At 41.6% G+C, this 14106-nt stretch overlaps 1 protein-coding gene across 5 annotated transcripts in view; it reads right to left on the bottom strand.

Moving 5' to 3' along the window:
- The window catches only part of LOC137095189 (CREB-regulated transcription coactivator 1-like), a 308991-nt gene that overhangs the window by 62505 nt on the left and 232380 nt on the right, over window positions 1–14106 (bottom strand). The gene's annotated exons all lie outside the window — the stretch shown is intronic.

The following is a 14106-nucleotide window of genomic DNA, read 5'->3' as shown; positions in this document are numbered from 1 at the left end:
GTGATCCCACCAGTTCTTTTAAAAAAATATTTTTATTGCTTTATCATAATTATTACATTTATTATACATTTGTTTATAGCAGTTACATATTATTCAACACCCTCTTTAACATATAATCTTATTCTTCTGCTTAAGCATTTTATTCCTCCCCTTTCCCCCCACCACTGTGCTCCCCTTCCCCCCATTACAAGCCACAACTTTTACATATCATCTGTCCAAAATCTCATTTCTTCTTGTGGCGGTAACCTTCCTTCTTTATTTTTTAAACCATTTACAACAAATTTACCCCATACAACATCAAAATCGCTTTGTTTCCATATACCTTTTTAAACTTTTAATATACGTGTAAGCTTACCATTTATTGCCAGTTTCCATGCTTCCTTGTACCACTCCTCTATTTGTATATTTATTTCTTTTTTCCAGTTCCTTGCTATGATCAGTCTTGCTATTGTTAATACGTTTGTTATTGCTTCTTTATCCTCCTTTTTCAATTGTTTGTTGTTATATAGTGATAATAAGGCTATACTAGGACTTTTCTCAATTTTCATATTCATTATATCTTCTATTTCTCTAAATACTTTCTCCCAAAAAATATTGACATATTTACATTGCCAGATCCCACCAGTTCTTTGTCGCAGGCAGATGGTATTTGTGGCATAAGTTCCAATGAATCATCTGATCAACAGTGTTATGTCTCTGCTTGTAGTCTGTCTGCATGATTTTCTTGCAGCAGTTGAGGATGTGATCTATTGTTTCATCTGCTTCCCTGCAGTCTATATTTGGGATCTGTTGCCAACTTTTTAATTCTGGCTTTGATGGCATTGGCTCGAATGGCTTGTTCTTGGGCTGCCAGAATCAGGCCCTCTGTCTCCTTTTTCAGAGTTCCATTTGTGAGCCACAGCCATGTTTTTTATTTTGTCAATGTGGCTCTCAATTTTTCCCCGGAACTGTCCATGGGGAGCCTTCCTTTGCCAGTTTCCTCTTCTGCTCTGGATTGTGTTTTTACTCTTTGTCTTTTGCACTTTAAGCAATTTACTACTATTGACTTACCTCAATGTTGGATCTTGACTGCCTTTCACATAACCTGCAGTGCATGTTTCTCTTTTCTACAGTTAGTTTCACTAACAGAAGCCCTCTGCCTCATGATTTTCTGGGTAGGTAAAGTCTGTCGACATCACTACGCAGGTGTTGTTGTTGTTGTTGTTATTTGAAACATAACAAGTTGAGTCCACAGTAGTGGTTGCTGCTGCTGCCTTCGGGGCTGCTGGGGAGTGCCGCAGCTGTTGCTTTGCCACTACTGCTGCCCTGTGCCGCCGTTGGAGGCCTGGAGGAGGACGCTGCCATTAGAGAGCTGCTTTTGCCGTTGTCGGCTATTACTATCGCAGCGGACGGCACAAAGGGAGCATCGCTGCCGAGGAGCACTGCTGGGAGTGGAGCAGTGTTGCCGTTTTTTGCTGTTGCTGGATAGAAGGTATTCCTGAGAGTACTGGAGTAGTTCCTGTGTGATTGCTGCTGCCGCCGATGCAACCATCCCCTCTTCTGTTGTGCAGCCAGATGATCCTGAGACCTAGGTTGTTTTTCCACCTAGTAAAGATGGTCGCCATTTTGGAAGCTTACTAGCACCTCCATTGCTGTTGATTTTGCTGAGGCAACAGAAGGTGATTCAGCCAGCTTCCTGAGGCTGTAGCCCCCTGCTGGGAGTTTTAAGTATCATCAAGCTAGGAGCCTCCATCCCATAAACTTTTTTGGATTAATCAACAGTCCTGTATATGTTCCATCCTGATCTTTTTAACATCTACTATTGGTCTTCTTTTTTAGACTGACTGAATGCAGACTGTTTGTGGAACTGGATTTGTTTGTGGAGCAGGAGAAAAAAGGAAAAACCGAACAAAACCTAGCATAATAATATCTCATAGGTAACTCAGGAATTCTGCACTAAGACACTTTAATCTTGATCAATTGACATCTATTGGCAATTTAACCCACTTGCAAATTTGCACATACTCCTACACTATACTGCATTCTGCACTTTATTGACTTTTAAAAACTCATAATCTGTACCTATGCTGCTCCCTAGCCATGTGCACTTTGCACTTTTGTTTGCACTTTGTGGGGGTTGAGGAGGGTTGGAAGGGGTTACAGAATGCAGGAGGGGGGGAGGGTGACAAATGTGGAAAATTGCCAATTTTTAATGAAGATCGAGTGAATCAATTAACTGTCACCATGTCACAAAGAGGAAGAGGAATAATTGCTCCATTGGAGGGAGGGGGGAGTGCTATTGGCCGGGAGGCCCCCATTGAGATAATTGGGGAGGGGGGGGGGGGAGGGAGGAGGATATGCGGGAAAAGGAGACCTAGGTTGAAGCCTAGGGAAGAGAATGTACTAGTAAATTTACAATGGTCTCCTGATAAGGTAAGTTTGGGTACCCTCTAATTTGTTTAACAGGTGTTTACTATATAACTTAGAGTCAATATCTAAGAGACTAATAGGGCGATAATTGTTGGGATCTTGTTTATCACCTTTCTTGTAAATGGGGACAACTATGTTCTGTTTCCAGCCCTCTGGGATTATGCCTGTGTTATTCATTTGTGAGAACACTTTGGCTAATATTGGAGCCCACCACTCTGAAAAATGTTTAAATATTTCTGGGGGCATCATATTTTCCCCTGGGGCCTTACTCAGAGCCAGGGCTGCAATCAATTTCTTCACCTCAGAAGATGACACAGGGGACCAGTAAGGCAAACATTTGGTATTGGGAGCACTGGTAGGATGGTTTTCTGAAGAAGTAGCTCCGTAGAGCTTGCTAAAATGGTCAAACCATTGCTGTGTTGAAATATGCCCACGGACTACTGGCCTGACTGTATGCATTCCGGTTGAGATTTTTTTCTGACACAGCTAATGCTAATTGGTTCTATTGAGCTCTGTGTGTCTTTTTTCTGCCTTAAGAGTGTTTTATATGAAGCCCTCATCTGAGATAGACTTGCAGTGACAGTACTATCTTTGTTTCTAAGTGTATGTTTGGAACACTCCATTAAGGCTAACCTGGCGCTTCTGCATTCAGAATCAAACCATCTGTTAGTTCCCACCTTGTTGGGGTTTAGTTGTTTGCTACGGACCATTTTGGGTCTGAGATTTTGAATGATGGATTGATAGGCATTTAAAATGTCTGTATTAGAGTCTAGGATGTATTGTCAGCAAAATCTATAGGGGTTTCTCTCGAATATATGCAGAATGGAGTTGCCTAGGTTGACTGACCACCTGATTCTCCGTTCTCCAACATGGATTCCATTTAGATTTTGTGAATTTTGAGAGGATTGTGTTGGACGTGATGTTTCAAAATTAAATAGGAGTGACAGAGGAAAATGATCACTCTCGACCCTATTATTAATTGCAAATCTTTGGATATCAAGTAGCAGGTTGGCAGAAACTGCCATATAATCAATAGTACTAGCTCCCCTATTGGTAACATAAGTATAGGCACCTTGTGTTGTGTCATACTGTGTCCCATTAAGGCAGTGCAATTGATGCAAGGAGAGCATCTCTAAGAAACTCAGACCGGCCTTGTTTCTGCTTGTGTCTTGAGAGACCCTGTCAGTAGATGTAACCTGGTCGTCTTGTCTGAAGTTAGTGCCTTCCACATGTTTAACACCCATCCCAATTCTAGCATTAAAATCTCCACACAAGAGGAGCTTTGTGGAGGGGTATTGGCATTCCAAACAGGTGCGGGTTTCAGATAGTCTAAACCAGACTCCATTTTTTGATAATCTAGGTGGAAAATAGACATTTATATAGATTAATAACCAAAATACGTGCTCTTAATGAGGAGGCCTGTATATATTGTGGGATAGAGCTATCCAAAGGTTGAATGTCCACGTGCAGATCTACTGAAATACATATAGTAAGGCCCTCACTTTTGAGCTTGTTTTCACTGTTGGAACTGAATGTGCTCTAAAACCATGAAGGGAAGGAAGATTCGTTTCCGTGGCCCATGTCTCCTGCAAACAAATAATTTTGAATTGTTGCAGATAAATTGCAAAATCTGCATCATGAAACTTATTTGTCCATCCCATTATATTCCAAGATAGCAAGTGTAATTGTCACACTGGTATCGATAGATCCGAATCATTACCGATATGCAGAAGTTTAGTCTAAGCAGAGGCTTTTGGGCTGGGTAGCAATTTCTGCATTGGAGGTATTTGATTTTCCCTCCTAGGCTTTAGAGGGTGTATTGGACTTTTAGTTGTGATGTCGTCCTCATTCATCGCAAGTAGTGTATCGACAGAGCCCCCAGCCAAATCCCACGTAGCATGTGGTGGCTCAATAGAGGGAACTAAGTCCATTAATGGATCAGCCTGGTCCGTAGTAGTAGACATCATGTTCTTGAGGTGGTCCAATCTACAAGCAATTACTTGTTCTTCGTTGCAGGTTGGCTTACTTAGTTCCAAAGGCTGCTTCTCTGTTGGGGTGCTAGGGGTTTTGGCTGGGCTGGTCTGCAGCGTGTTCTTGCAAAGAGTTTGTTTGGGATTTATCAAGCGATTACTGCAGTGTGAAGGAATTATCAAAGGGATGATGCTTAAATCTCGGAACACACTCATTGGTGTTATTTGGAAACTGGACAGAAAGAGATTCATCTTCATCAGCATGCTGGGAATTGTCATCTGCTCAAATGATATGAGAATCCTGTCATGAGCTGACACTCTGGGAAGCCACTCTACCGCAAGCATATCAATGCTTTGTGGGTGTATGTGTAATAGCTGGCTCAAAGAAGTTCTGATAGCTCTGAGTGTGTTCCATTTGCCCTTATTTATTTCAATGTGGGCAATTTGCAGCATTATTTGATTGGCTTGTAAAATCCTATTGCTGTTATGTTTTATTAGTTCCTTGCGTGTTATCAAGAAGCTCATAGAGGCATTTTATGCACCATATTCTCCTCCTCTCTGGCCCACATGCTGTTATCTTTGGCTGAACTTTCTTTTAAGAGTATGTTTCTCTGAGTGGAATGGTCAACAGCAAGTTTAAGAAGTTCCAACTGTTCCACAATTTTTTCTAGTCGTTCGAAGATTGACATCACAGTGTGGGCTGTAAGCAGACACTGGTTCGTCACAAAGTCCTGGGTAATTGTTTGTCCTGTATGTTGTTTTATCTCAGTAATGAGGGAATTATCTTCTGACACATCTTTATCATTTGACTCTAAGGACACTCCTTCATGATATAAAGCCAAGTTATTGTCAAAGGCTACAGATTATTAAAGTTCATTAACTTTATCATGGAGAGTTAAAGGAGTAGCGTTGTTGTCAGTAGTAATTTCAAACAGGGTGTTTAAGTCAGGTATACTCACAGTTCCCTCTCCAAAGAGTTCATCAATTTTCAGTTGTTTAGAAGACTTATGGTGTGTTGTTGACTCAGGGCTAGTCCTATTGCGTTTCTGTTTCCCATGTCAAGGAGAGGGAGTAAGAAAAACAAAAATACCGGAGCCCATTAAATCACGTCCTATCCTGCCGACGCCATCTTTGCTTCGACCAGTTAGGGTACCCAGGATGGCGTTTCCTCCGGATTAAGGGTGGTGCTGCTGAACGCCAGGTCTGTCAATGGTAAAACAACCTTCATCCAAGACTTAATCTTGGAGGAGCGCGCAGACCTGGCGTACATTACGGAGACTTGGTTGGATGAAGCTGGAAATGTAAATCTACCCAACTGTGTCCACCAGGGTTCTCCGTACAGCACCAGCCAAGATCCAGAGGACGTGGAGGTGGGGTTGCAGTGGTCTATAAGGATCCCATCTCCCTGACCAGGTGCCCCATCCCACAGTCAACCACTTTCGAATGTGTCCACCTGAGGGTAGGTGACCGGGACAGAATAGGGATTCTGTTGGTGTACCGTCCACCCCGCTGCACTACAGTCTCCCTAACTGAGCTAGCTGGGTTGGTTTCGAGCCTGGCTTTGGAGTCTCAACAGCTCATTGTGCTGGGGGACTTCAACATCCATGCCAAGGTCACCTTATCAGGACTTCATGTCATCCATGGCAACCATGGAGCTGTCCCAAATGGTATCTGGCCCTACTCACAGTGTGGGACACACTTTAGACTTGGTTTTCTGCCAGGGATGGGAGGATAACGGCAGTGTTGAGGAGTTGTCCATTACTCCGTTGCCATGGACCAACCACCATCTGATCAGGTTCAGGCTCTGCAGGGGTGGAGGACCCATTAAGAAGGTCCACCCTAGGAGACTTATGGATCTGGATGGATTCCTGACGCTCTTGGGGATTTTCCCACCACCTCAATTGGTGATCCAGTTGATGCCCTGGTCTCTCTTTGAAATGGGAAGGTGACTAAGGCAATAGACACGATTGCTCCAGAATGTCCCCTCCCGAGTAGCCGAGCTAAACCAGCTCCTTGGTTCAATGAGGAGTTGGCAGTGATGAAGCAAAGGAAGAGGAGACTAGAACGCGTGTGGCGTTCGAGCCAAACCGAACACGGCTTGTTGCCCTTCTAAGGGCATATGCCGCAGCAATAAAGGCTGCAAAGAAATCCTTCTTTGCAGCCAATATTGCGTCTGCAAAGAACCGTCCGGCAGAACTGTTTCGAGTTGTCAGAGGTCTATTAAATCCCACTGTTTCGGATGGGAACCCTGACAACTCGACGGCTTGCTGTGAAGCATTTGCTCAGTTCTTCGCAGACCAACTTGCTTTGATCCGTTCTGGCTTGGGCACTATGTTAATGGCAGTCTCTGAGGATGTAACACGAGCACCTATTTGTCCGATTTTGATGGTTTCATTTCAATTGGTGAAACCCGAGGATGTGGACAAGATACTTGGAGGAATGGGGGCAACCACATGCATCCTAGACCCCTGCCCATTCTGGCTTCGAAAGGAGGCCAGGGGGGATTGGCCGAATGGGTGAAGGTGGTGGTTAATGCCTCCCTTCAGGAAGGCAACATTCCTTTTTGCTTCTTATGATGTCCGCAATATCCCGTTGTATTTGGTCCCACACATATTCATACCATTTTTCAAGTGTTCATTTCATTTTTTCTTTCCAGCCCCAAGTTATTACTGCATCATTAATTCTTGGTCTTGGTCATTAACTCTTCTGTCACCATATATTTCTATTAACAAAACTTGCTTATTTATATCAAATTTTATTTTAGTATGTAATTCTACCTGCTTAAGAATTTGGCTCCAGAATTTTTGTATCTCTTCATACTTCCACCATAGATGAGAATACCATGCCTCCAGACTTCCGCAATGCCAACATTTAGGATTTAATCCCTGAATCATATGTGCCAGCTGAATTGGTGTTCTATACCATTTCATTATTATTTTCAGTTCTAATTCCTTGTATTTTTCTATTTTTATTTTATTTAATCCATTGATTATCTTTTCTATTTTTTCTCTTCCTAGGCCCCCTTCCTTTTCCCACTTATTTTCCATTATTCTATACATAGCTTCCTTATCTTCTATCATTCTTCCATATATTTTATTTAGCCCTTTTTTTGTCTCCAAATCTCTCTTCTAATATCTTGTCTATTATATTTTCTCCCTTTCTACTTTCTTTTTAATTTGTTCCCTAATTCCTCTTAGGGTTAACCAATTTATCCAGCCCCCTAGTGTTTCCAATTGTTTCCATTCCAATAATTCCTTATTTTCATTATATAAATCTTTAATTTTACTATATCCCATCTGTTTCAGTTTTTGCTGCTCTTGTCCTCCTCATTTCTTAAACTACCTATTGGAGCTTCCTTTGATAAATATGGCATCCCTTTCTCTTTCCATTTCCCCCATATTTTTAATGCTATTTTCCTTGGGCCTATTGTTTTTTTATTCCTTCTTTTACATTATTTGTAAAGATTCCATAGTTTCCTTGACCTTTATTTGCTTCATTCTCTATTCTTATCCACTTCTCTTGCTTGTCCTCTATCAATTCCAAAATTGCTTTCAGTTGAAATGCTTCGTAGTATTCTTGTAACTTTGGTATTCCCCATCCTAATTCTTTATTTGACATATATAGTTCCTTATTACTTATTCTTGACTTTTCCCCTCCAAATATCCACTTTCTTATTTCTCCATCCCATTTTTTAAATTTTTTGTTGTGGAATCTCCAGTGGAAGGTTTTTTGGAACAAATGCAATAATTTAGGAAGGATGCACATTTTAATTGCTCTAATTCTCATTGAAATACTTAAATTTTTATCCTTCCAATTATTCATTTGTGCCTGTACCTTTTCCCATGTTTTCTTACAATTATAATCCCAGATCCTCATTGGCTTATTAGTTAAGTAAATTCCCAAATATTTAATTTAATTTTTTACAATCTGTATATCTTTCCTGTTCCAAATATCTTCTTGGATTCCTATCCCCAGATTAAACCCCAACAGCTTTGATTTTGACATATTTATTTATTTATTTATTTATTTGACTTGTATACCGCCACTCCCAATTTGGCCCGGAGCGGTTTACAGCAGTAGATTAAAACAATACAACCAATTTTAAAATACAATAAAAAGGAGAACAGACATAGTCCCGAGTTATTCACCCATTGAAAGCTTGTCGGAAAAGAAAGGTTTTACAGGCTTTCCGAAAAGCAAGTAGCTCTCGGATGGTTCGGGTTTCAACTGGCAAGGCATTCCATAAATAAGGGGCCACAATCAAGAAGGCTCTCTGCCTAGTAGAGGACAGATGATAAGTCCAGATGTCGGGGATTTCAAGCAAATATTGGTCTTCAGACCAAAGTAATCATAGAATCATAGAATCATAGAATCAAAGAGTTGGAAGAGACCTCATGGGCCATCCAGTCCAACCCCCTGCCAAGAAGCAGGAATATTGCATTCAAATCACCCCTGACAGATGGCCATCCAGCCTCTGCTTAAAAGCTTCCAAAGAAGGAGCCTCCACCACACTCCGGGGAAGAGAGTTCCACTGCTGAACGGCTCTCACAGTCAGGAAGTTCTTCCTAATGTTCAGATGGAATCTCTGGGTTGGTAGGGGGATAAGCGGGCCCTTAATTTTTAATATAAAAATCTTCCAATATTACTTCTAATTCCTTCAATGTATCCAGTGGATTTTCTGTTATTATTAAGAAATTATCCGCAAACAGGTTCACTTTCACTTCCTCCTTCCCCATCCGAAATCCTGTTATTCTACCATTATTTCTAATTCTGTCTGCCAGATATTCTATAGCTATTGTAAATAACATCAGTGATAATAGGCATCCCTGTTTTACCCCTCTTTCAATGTCTATTACTCTGGAGTATCCCTCATTAACTTTCACTTTTGCTAATCTTTTTTAATACATTTCTCTTGTAACCTCTATGAATTCTTTTCCCATTCCCAAATTCTCCATCCTTTTAAATAGAAAGTTATGATTCACTGTGTCGAAAGATTGTATACATCCAATTTAATAAATGCTTTTTTTTCTTACTATTCTGTGCCATGATGTGAAGCAGATTCCTAATTAGGTGACTGATATATCTCCCCTTTATAAATCCATACTGATCTTCCCCTATCACTTTTGGTAATGAATCCTTTAGCCTATTTGCTAGTATCTTCGCAAATATTTTATAATCCTGGTTCATTAAGCTGATTGGTCTGTAGGAATTTACTTATCTAGGATTCTTCCCTGGTTTGATAATAGTTATTATTTCTACTTCCCTTCAAAACTCAGGTACTTCACCCCCTCTATTTATATTATTAAAAACTATTGCCAATTCTGGGATTAGCACTTCCTTCATTTGTTTGTAAAACTGCAGTATATCCATCAGCTTCGGGTGATTTTGCTGTTTTTAACTTCATTATCACATCATCAATCTCCTGGTATGAAATGACACTGTGTAATTTCTTTTGTCCTATTCCTCCATTTTTACCCAAACCCAGTCGTCACATAGTGAATTATTTTCATTCTTGTATACTTGTAAAACTCCAGCAAAGGATTACCGCCTTGTCGTGGCGCTGGAGCACCTCAATGATGTCATGAGGGAAACCGTGAAGGGCCACCCAAGACGGGACAGTCGTGGCAGAGAGGTCAGACCAAGTGTGATCCCTGGGGAAGACAATGGCAAACCACCCCAGTATCCTTGCCAAGAAAACTAAATGGACCATTACAACCAGAGATATGTCGGTATGCCATTGGAAGATGGGACTCCCAGGTCGGAAGATGGCCAAAATGCTACTGGGGAGGACCAGAGGATAAGTTCAACTAGCCCCAGATGTGATGACGCAACTAGCTCAAAGCCAAAAGGAAGGCTAGTGGCCGACGGTACTGGAGGTGAACGACGAATCCGATGCTCTAAAGGTCAACACACCATAGGAACCTGGAATGTAAGATCTATGAGCCAGGGCAAATTGGATGTCGTTATTGGTGAGATGTCAAAACTAAAGATAGACATTCTGGGGGTCAGTGAACTGAAATGGACTGGAATGGGCCACTTCACATCAGAGGGCCACCAGATCTACTACTGCGGACAAGAGGAACATCGAAGAAATGGAGTAGCCTTCATAATTAATAAGAAATTCACTAAAGCAGTGCTTGGATACAACCCAAAAAATGACCGAATGATCTCAATTCGAGTGCAAGAAAAGCCTTTCAACATTACAGTGATCCAAATATACGCCCCAACCACAGCTGCTGAAGAAGCAGAAGTAGATCAGTTCTATGAGGATCTGCAGGACCTACTGGATAATACACCAAAAAGAGACATTATTTTCATTACAGGAGACTGGAATGCCAAGGTGGGAAGACAACTGGGATCACAGGCAAGCATGGTCTGGGAAAACAAAATGAAGCGGGACGCAGGCTGATAGAATTTTGCCAGGAAAACTTGCTGTGTATAACAAACTCTTCCAACAACCTAAAAGACGGCTTTACACATGGACTTCACCAGATGGTCAGCACCGAAATCAGATTGACTACATCCTTTGCAGCCAAAGGTGGCGGACATCCATCCAGTCGGTGAAAACAAGACCTGGGGCTGACTAGCTCAGATCATGAACTTCTTATTGCATAATTTAGAATAAAACTAAAGAGATCAGGGAAAATACACAGACCAGTTAGATATGATCTCACTAATATTCCTAGTGAATATACAGTGGAAGTGAAGAACAGATTTGAAGGACTAGATTTAGTAAACAAAGTCCCAGAAGAACTATGGACAGAAGTCCACGGCATTGTTCAGGAGGCGGCAACAAAGTACGTCCCAAAGAAAAAGAAAACCAAGAAGGCAAAATGGTTGTCTGCTGAGACACTGGAAGTACCCCAAAAAAGGAGGAAAGCAAAAGGAAACAATGATAAGGGGAGATATGCCCAGTTAAATGCGCAATTCCAGAGGTTAGCCAGAAGAGATAGGGAACTATTTTTAAATAAAAAATGCATGGAAGTGGAAGAAGACAACAGAATAGGAAGGATAAGAGACCTCTTCCAGAAAATTAGAATTATTGGAGGTAAATGTCAGGCAAAAATAGGTATGATAAGAAACAAAGATGGCAGGGACCTAACAGAAGCTGAAGAGATCAAGAGAAGGTGGCGAGACTATACAGAAGATTTATATAGGAAGGATAATAACATCGAGGATAGTTTTGACGGTGTGGTGAATGAATTAGAACCAGACATCCTGAGGAATGAGGTTGAATGGGCCTTAAGAAGCATTGCTAACAACAAGGCAGCAGGAGACGACGGGATCCCAACTGAACTGTTTAAAATCTTAAAAGATGATGCTGTCAAAGTGATGCATGCCATATGCCAGTAAATATGGAAAGCACAAGAAAGGCCATCAGACTGGAAAAAATCAACTTATAACCCCATACCAAAAAAGGGAAATGCGAAAGACTGCTCAAACGTCCGTACATTGGCCCTTATTTCTCATGCCAGTAAGGTAATGCTAAAGATCCTGCAATGAAGACTCCAGCAATACATGGAGCGAGAGTTGCCAGATGTTCAAGCTGGGTTTAGAAAAGGCAGAGGAACCTGAGACCAGATTGCCAATATCCGCTGGATAATGGAGAAAGGCAGGGAGTTCCAGAAAAACATCTATTTCTGCTTCATTGACTATTCTAAAGCCTTTGAGTGTGTGGATCATAATAAATTGTGGCAAGTTCTTGGTGGGATGGGCACCCAGCCACTTTGTCTCTCTCCTGAGGAATCTGTACAAGGACCAAGTAGCAACAGTCAGAACTGACCACGGAACAACAGACTGGTTCAAGATTGGGAAAGGCGTATGGCAAGGCTGCATACTCTCACCCAACCTTTTTAACTTGTATGCAGAATACATCATGCGATGTGCGGGGCTTGATGAATGGAAGGCTGAGGTGAAAATTGCTGGAAGAAACATTAACAACCTCAGATATGCAGATGACACCACTCTGATGGCCGAAAGCGAGGAGAAGCTGAGGAGCCTTCTAATCTAGGTGATAAAAGAAAGCGCAAAAGCTGGGTTGCAGCTAAACGTCAAAAAAACAAAAAAACAAAACCAAGATTATGGCAACAAGAATGATTGACAACTGGAAAATAGAGGGAGAAAATGTGGAGGCCATGACAGACTTTGTATTTCTAGGTGCAAAGATTACTGCAGATGCAGACTGTCGCCAGGAAATCAGAAGATGCTTACTTCTTGGGAGGAGAGCAATGTCCAATCCCGATAAAATAGTAAAGAGTAGAGACATCACACTGGCAACAAAGTCAAAGCCATGGTATTCCCTGTAGTAACCTACAGATGTGAGAGCTGGACCTTAGGGAAGGCTGAGCGAAGGAAGATAGAGATGCTTTTGAACTGTGGTGTTGGAGGAAAGTTCTGAGAGTGCCTTGGACTGCGAGAAGATCCAACCAGTCCATCTTCCAGGAAATAAAGTCCGACTGCTCATTGGAGGGAAGGATACTAGAGACAAAGTTGAAGTACTTTGGCCACATCATGAGGAGACAGCAAAGCCTAGAGAAGACAATTATGCTGGGGAAAGTGGAAAGTAAAAGGAAGAGGGGCCAACCAAGGGCAAGATGGATGGATGGCATCCTTGAAGTGACTGGACTGACCTTGAAGGAGCTGGGGGTGGTGACGGCCGACAGGGAGCTCTGGCGTGGGCTGGTCCATGAGGTCATGAAGAGTCGGAGACGACTGAACGAATGAACAATAACATACTTGTAAAAATCCTCTGCTACCAGACTTTCTAGGCACATAGAGCCGGTCAATATCACTGCGAGGATGTAGTGAATTATGAATGGTCATGAGTTTTCTTGTTTTTCTGTCCAAATTGTCCAGTTCTGCCTGCGTCCAGTTTATGATACCAGCAGTGTATGGCACAGGTGTTTATGGCCTTGATGGTATTGCCTCCATTGAGCTTGCTTTTGAAAAATTTTCTGACCCTTTGAATGTATTTGTTTGATGTTGTCAGGTATTTATAGGCCTCTGGCTGGTGACACTTGATTGCTTGGCCATTGGGCATATTTATGCCCTAACATTCAATGATTTTCCCTTCTTCATTTCTACTGTCAAACATTTCTCCAAACCAAATTCCATGTTGATATTGGTGCTAAAGATTTGGACAATTAGTCAGAGACTGGATTTCAGTTTCTCATACAGCTTCAGGTCATCCATGTACAGTAGATGTGAATTTTTGTGAGATTTCTTAGATGTTTGATAGACCAGGTTTGTTTTTTGTAAGGTTGTTGACAGAGGGATCATGGCAATGATGAAGAGCAGTGGGGACAATGAGTGTCCCTGGAAGATTCCTCTCCTGATGTTGACAAAGTCCATAGTTTTCATTTCCAACAAATAGTTCAATTTTCCATATTTTCAATAAAAATGCTAACGTTTTTGCTGATGGTATCTAGGCACTTGATAATCCAGCTGTGTGGGAGTGAGTCAAAGTCCTTTTTGTAGTCAATCCACTACAAAGGCTTTTTTGTAGTCAATAATAATAATATAATAATAATAATAATTCCAGCCCACCAAGGGCTGCTAGGTTGGGAGCCACGCAAAGCAACACAGGCTCCAATTTAGGGTAACATTATTATTATTACACTAGCCCACCAAAAGCTACTGTATTGGAGAGAGGAGAATTGGTATTCATGGAAAGCAACACGGCAATACTAATACTAATAATACCAGGCCACCAAGGCCTGCTGGGTTT

The sequence above is a fragment of the Anolis sagrei genome, chromosome Y (assembly GCF_037176765.1).
Source record: "Anolis sagrei isolate rAnoSag1 chromosome Y, rAnoSag1.mat, whole genome shotgun sequence".
NCBI classification, from domain to species: Eukaryota; Metazoa; Chordata; class Lepidosauria; order Squamata; family Dactyloidae; genus Anolis; species Anolis sagrei.
The sequence above is the reverse complement of the archived record's forward strand: the minus strand, read 5'-3'. Positions and strand labels throughout refer to the sequence as shown.